Genomic DNA, 6840 nt, shown 5'->3' on the forward strand with positions numbered 1-6840 from the left:
AAGCATTAATTTATATAGAAATATAGCGCTCACTCGATATAATTAATATAATTCTGATATATTTTGTATTATATAAATATTGTCTACTAAAGTAATTTACTATATTTACGATTTAGATTATGTTAGCATATACTGGTAAATAATTTCAGTATTAATATCCTAATATCCATTATATTACACCAATCATTTTTTGGGAAAGTGGTGTGAATTTTTGCGACTAGTCTGTACCTAGTGGTCTGGATTTATCAATTCAACTAAAACAAATTCTTATAGATAAGCTTAATTGAAAATTTGACATACTGTGCAATGGTTTGAAATGATGGTATTGTTAGCAAATAAATATAGTCATTAAATCAAATAAGTGTATAGTATATAGTGCAAGTGCACATAACATATCCAAAAATCAAAAAACATATTCAGAAATGAACTAACCAAAAGAACTAGTCAAAAACAGCTTAATTTCAAAGAGAAATGAGCTCGGTTAATATTCGTAAGCCAAGACCTGAACCAGAATTATGACCAGGAAAAGGTTTAAATTTTTTGAATTATATGGGATAGCGTGGACGAGAAATTAAACTAATGAAATCTTAATCTGTACGGTATTTGATAATCATGGATTAATTAAAGTATTTTTGTAATCAAAAGAGCACAAGACAATTTGACCTTGGTTTGAAAATTTCGCTATGATCACAGTTCTAAAATTACAAGTATTAAAATATCTCAATTAACATAAGATAAATTGTTTTTATGGACGTGCTCATCGATTAAAATCCGAGTGAAAATCTATGAGATCGCCTGGGATTCGAACCTTGAAATATTTGTTATTTATCTTTCATTAATTATTTTACATTCAAGCGATTCTAGAAAAATCTCAATATAAATCTATATTGCTTAAAAGTTTCTTATTCAATTCTTCAAGGTATTGTATATATTTAGTAAAAATATCATTTTATAAATAATTTCTTCTGTCTAGCTGAGGTATTTGTTACAGACACCTCGTAAAACCTAAGAACATTTTTGGCTAATAATAGATTTAAGTCGTCTAAACTCATTAATTAGTATAATTCCCTTTGGACGTATAACTCATAAATAATTAATCAATAATATAATTATGAAATTTAGGAAACGATTTTTTTTGCTTTCTGGAAAGCTACTCATTTTAAATTGGGGAATTTTACAAATAAAATACTTTAAATTATTTAAAGAATTGTTAAAGTTAAATAAACGTATTTTAAAATTAATTTTGAGAAATGATTGTTTTTACTAATTGTAATATTAACATGGATACTAGGTATGCCCATATATAACAAGCAGACGCAAACAGAATATTTCAATAGGCCCGGTCGGCAGGTTTTTCGGAAGTATCGGTTCTATCGGAAACCCAGTAGGGTCTTCTGCCTTCCTAATACTCCGTATTGGAATCTATAAATTTTCTCGATCGATGTATATTGGAAATATAATAAAGTAGAGGCCAAGAGACCCGGTGTTTGATTATGATACTGATACATACACTGATTGATCGATCTATCTGAATAGTTTTAATTAACTTTCGTGCTGTTATTGGTGTTAATTGGCCATTGTGTTTTCAGATATAAAGAAATAATTAATAACTTGCAAATTAAAATAATTTAGACTACAGGTCAATGCAAGTTTCGAACCACGGACCTCAACATTAAGGATACCGACTGACGGGTGACAACATTCTAATTCGGTGTATTGGATGACGAATCCCATAAGTTCACCTAGTGTCAATGCATCTATAAAAAGTTATTGTTTTGTATAGATTTTAGGACGTCTGTCCCAAACTTTGAAAATCGATAGCGATATGTAGATGGACAATAATGTCCTAGAAGGCGTTTCCCATATCGAACTCTATGTTGAAAATAAAATAAAATTGCCTCATACATTTTATTTTATTTCTTTTCAATGTTGATCATGTCATTAGGGCCGCAGTATATAAACTGTATTTGATGAAAATAATTCTGAACACGCAAAGAAACACTATTGTGTTAATTGACCTTGATTGATTGACCGTTTAATTGACAATTATTAAACACTAGTGGTAATGTAAAAACACCGTGTTCATTTATATAATTAGTTTGTGATGCTGATAAACGGTTAGATTGCTCGCCTTGCTGCCAAAATCGTTGCGAGTTCGAATCCCACTCGAGACGTGGATGCATGTGACGGTGTGTAAAATCTGTGATGCGAATAATTATTTCTGTTACACTGTTGTTACACTGGTTGTGTGAGTTCGGATGCCTATAAAATTGTATTCTTCATAATCATCAGGTTTCGTATAGTTAATATTATAGATTAGTTTATTTTTATGCATAAATGACACAAAAGCGGAAAAAAGTCAATAGGTTTGTTAAAATTAAATTAGAGTATATTTTCTAACATTTTTACAAAATAAAAAGGTTTTAAAATAGAGTATCGAACTTTACATTTCAGATTTATCTCCCCCGTTATCAATTTCTTTTTGAAAAGAAAATATTGATATGAAAAGCTAGGGTCATTGAAGTCAAGAAGTTGCGTCGAACTTTTTTTTTTCTTCCTCTAGTCATCAAACATTTTTTTGTGAAAATTAGGACTAGAGTGGAAATATTCGATAGTAAAACATGAGGTTTTTGATGGACAATATCAAACTTTTTTGGGAATTAATTCTCTCCCTTCTTGTCAAAAGAATTTTGTCTGAACACTAGGATTGAAGTGAAAAATATCGATACTGTTAAAAATATCGAAGCCCATTATCGATATTTTTCTTAATCATTTCTTAATCTGATGACAATGGCTCTATTTTAAGCAGTAGCACTTAAAAGATCCAAGAGGTTGACGTGAGTGAAATCCATACATAACGAATAAAATTAAAGAAAACATGTAGTAATAACAAGATCTTGTTGTTTTTTAGTCTAAAAATATTTTTAATTACAGATAAGGTCTAATTCATATAATACTGATATTTTCTGTTGTTTACTACTTAGAGCACAATATATATATAAAACAGTTTATAATACTGTGGATTATTTGGAGTGTTATGTATGAACTTATTTTATAGTTTTATTTATGTATGTATGAAAGTTTTAATTTGTATACATATGAAAATACACAGTGGCCATACACCATGAATTGTACTAGGCCAGGTTACGGACTGTTTTCAAATTCCAACGGCTAGCAGAATTTTAAACAACTTTACTCCGTCTTTGGCAGACATACACTTCGAACTGCGATGCTTCAATATTTCGATCAAACTGATTGCTGTCCAACATCAAACACTTTTCGTTTCTTCATATGTTATTCTATTAGTTAAATAAATTCAAAAGTGGACAGTTTTGTGGCTTCTCCGGAATGATAATCCCTCCAACTACGGCAGTTTGATAGAATAACAGTTCAATTGAAAACAGGGCCTACCATAGTAAAACACATTTTGGCAAAATTAGTTTTTTTTATTCAACATAATTCCCTTCAAGGGTGATACACTGATTATAGCGACCCTCCAACTTTTCGATACCATTTTTGTAGTACGATTTGTTCTTTGATTCAAAATAGGCTTCAGTTTCGGCAATCACCTCTTCATTCGACGAACATTTCTTTCCAGTGAGCATTCTTTTGAGATCTGAGAACAGGAAATAGTCGCTGGACGAGGAAGCAATTCGAAATCCAATTAATGGATTTTTGTCATCGTTTTCACTGACTTGTCACACGGTGCATTGTCTTGGTGAAGCAGAACTTTCTTTTTCTTCAAATGTGGCCGTTTTTCGGCGATTTCGTTCTTCAAACGGTCCAATAACGTTCTGTAATAGTCGCTGTTGATGGTCCTTCCTTTTTCAAGGTAGTCAATGAAAATTATCCCATGCGCATCCCAAAATACAGACGCCATAACCTTGTCAGCCGATTGTTACGTTTTCCAACGCTTTGTAGCGGGTTTATCGTGTACAGTCCACTCGGTTGACTGTCAATTGGACTTCGGAGTGAAATGATGGAGCCATATTTCACCCATTGTCACATATCGACGCAAAAACTCGGGATTATTACGCTTGATCATCTTAAAACTACTCCGAATCATCAACTCGTCTTGTTGGTCAGAAATGAGTTCGCGCGGCACCCACTTTGCACAAAGCTTTCTCATTCCCAAATATTCGTGAATGATATATTGATATCTTTAGAGTGGCTGCTATTTCATTCAATTTCAATTTAGGCTCATTCAGAATCATTTTGTGGGTTTATTTAATGTTTCCGTCGGTAACAACCTCTTTTGGGCGTCCACTGCGTTCACCGTCTTCGGTGCTTCACATCACCACATCAAAACTTAGCATATCAATCCTTGATGGTTGATTTTCCTAAAGCAGTGTCCGAAAACTAGACATCAAGCCAAGTTTTGCTTCAAGTGTATTTTTTCCCTTCAAAAAGCAATATTTTATCAACACGCGAAATTCCTTTATATCCATTTTTTTCACAATAACAAAAGTTACTTCACTCAATATGCTATAATTCACAAACTAATGAACCGACAGCTGTCAAATTTATATACGCACGATTTGAGGGTTAGGGTTAACTAAAAACCTATGGATATAATTATAGTAGCGCCATCTATGTGTCAGGCCGAGGACTTTTCGATTGACCTGTTATACTTACATTTTATTTCGCAAACAAGATATGACGATTTGTTGGTTCGATAAAAGTATCGATTCGAACTTTAATGTAAACCAAAGCTTATGATATAAATAGTTGTCACCAACGCCTGAAAAATAAATCTTCCCAAGTGGATATTATTGAATTATCAGTAGTGACATTATATATAGTCTATCCAATAAAACAGCCATTGTATGTCATCAAAATTTATAACGTCAGTACGTAGCAATGTTACCGCATTAACTTAGAATCTTGATTGACCGGTTTTGCCGGTTTGTAACCTGTAGTCTATTCAAAATAACAGTGAACTCGCGTCATCAAGATGTCGAATATATTGCCTATTGCAAATTGTAAATTCGTTTTAATATCAGACAGTATTTTCCTTCTCATTTTATTCTAGTTAAAATCGGATATAATACTGTCTGATACGTTTGAACGTGTAATCAAATCAACCTACAAAATTCGCCTGGTTGTCAAACGTCTGAGAAATTCTTCAAAATATTAATGATAATAATTAAAGGTTAAAAACCGGAAAACGTTGTTTTGGCGTTTTGATACATTTAAAATTGCTGCTTATTGTCACTCTGATTAAGACATTAGATAGTCAAAGTGTAGAAGTTTACGTCTCTAATCAGTTATTTTTTTTACATGGGACAAGATAATATATATTAGATGTACTATAATGTTAAAATGAATTATGTTTGATAACGTCTTGTTGGTTTCATTATTTTGTTTACATTAGTATTTTGTTGTCAGAGTCAAAATAAACGAAAACTTAAATTTAGTGCGGCAACGTTGCATTATACATTTTGATGACGTGCAATGGTTGTTTTATTGGAAGGACTGTATAATTATTATCGCTAATATTTTGAAGAATTTTGAAGATATTTGACAATAGGGTCGAGTTTTATTAACTGATTCGATTACATGTTCCGATGATTCAGATAGCAGTTTGTCTCTTTTTAACTAGGTAAAATGAGAAGGAAAAATCCGCTTCGAGTTTAAAATTAATTTTAGATTTTTACAAACTGCAAATCTAATAATAATAATAACAATAATTTGTATTGGATATTTTGAGGATACAAGCTTACGAAGGCAGACCTGCGGCAATAAAGCCCGGTGTAGTGATTCAATTGAGGCAGTATCGAGCCGTGAAACCTCTGATATTGGTTCTATTCTTATTAGATTTATTATTATTAGAGCGAAATTTTGATCCTTATTATTTCTTATTAGGACAATAGTTTACGTTATAGATATTACGTGCTCCCCCTCAATTCTCACATGTATGCATATAGATGGATTCTAGTTATATAAACCCTTAGGACCTACTGCTTTAATGTTGGTTTTTAATCACGCACCTAGGTAACCTATTTCTGTCGATTTAACCTTTGATAACTCATGAATTTCAATATCTTCTTGGGTAACTAAATGTTTCATTTAAAAGTTTACATTTTAGTTTTAACAATTAGAAATATTTATACACAGAGTGGGATTATTACATCGCCAAGAGTGTTGGCTTCTAAAAGATTATCGATACTATAAACTATTTTTCTGCATTTTTTACATCGAAAAAAAGCGATACTATTTTTTAAGTCGTTTATTAATTAAATGTTAGTCAGACAATGCATGGTCGATATGAAATAAATAATAATTAGAAAGGGTACATATCGACCAATATGACCATCTATTTGTTTATTTCTTTGTGAATTTTTGTTGAATTAATTTTTCAATAAATTTAAATTATTTAAATAATTTCATAGTGCACTCGTTTATACAAAATCATCCCTTTAATTTAAAATAATCTATATAGTTAGGTTTTTTATCCAATAATATTCTAATTTCAAATATGCATTAAGAATTTAACGTGTAAAAAACGTTTCTAGGCCAACATATTCCTCTACCACCTTCTCTAAAAGAGCTTGCAGTGGTAGCGTGTGAACAATCATGCTATAGCTTTAAAGACACTTTCTTTTACAATAACTAAAATGAGCTTAAAGACGAATAATACGTAATATAATGACGACAATGTTTAAAAATTATCTTTCCTGTTTCCCAATACATTCAGAAAAAAATATTGCATAACATTCGCCAAAAGATAAAATAGATTACGTATTATCAGCTGATATAATTAACTACTTTGCTAATTAAGAACTATTTTTGGTTGAAATACAAGTAAATATATTCAACTATGGAAAAATAGAAAATTAG

The sequence above is a fragment of the Rhynchophorus ferrugineus genome, unplaced genomic scaffold, assembly GCF_030347505.1.
Source record: "Rhynchophorus ferrugineus isolate W39M unplaced genomic scaffold, kcgeb_rfMv2 rfM2, whole genome shotgun sequence".
In the NCBI taxonomy this organism is placed as follows: domain Eukaryota; kingdom Metazoa; phylum Arthropoda; class Insecta; order Coleoptera; family Curculionidae; genus Rhynchophorus; species Rhynchophorus ferrugineus.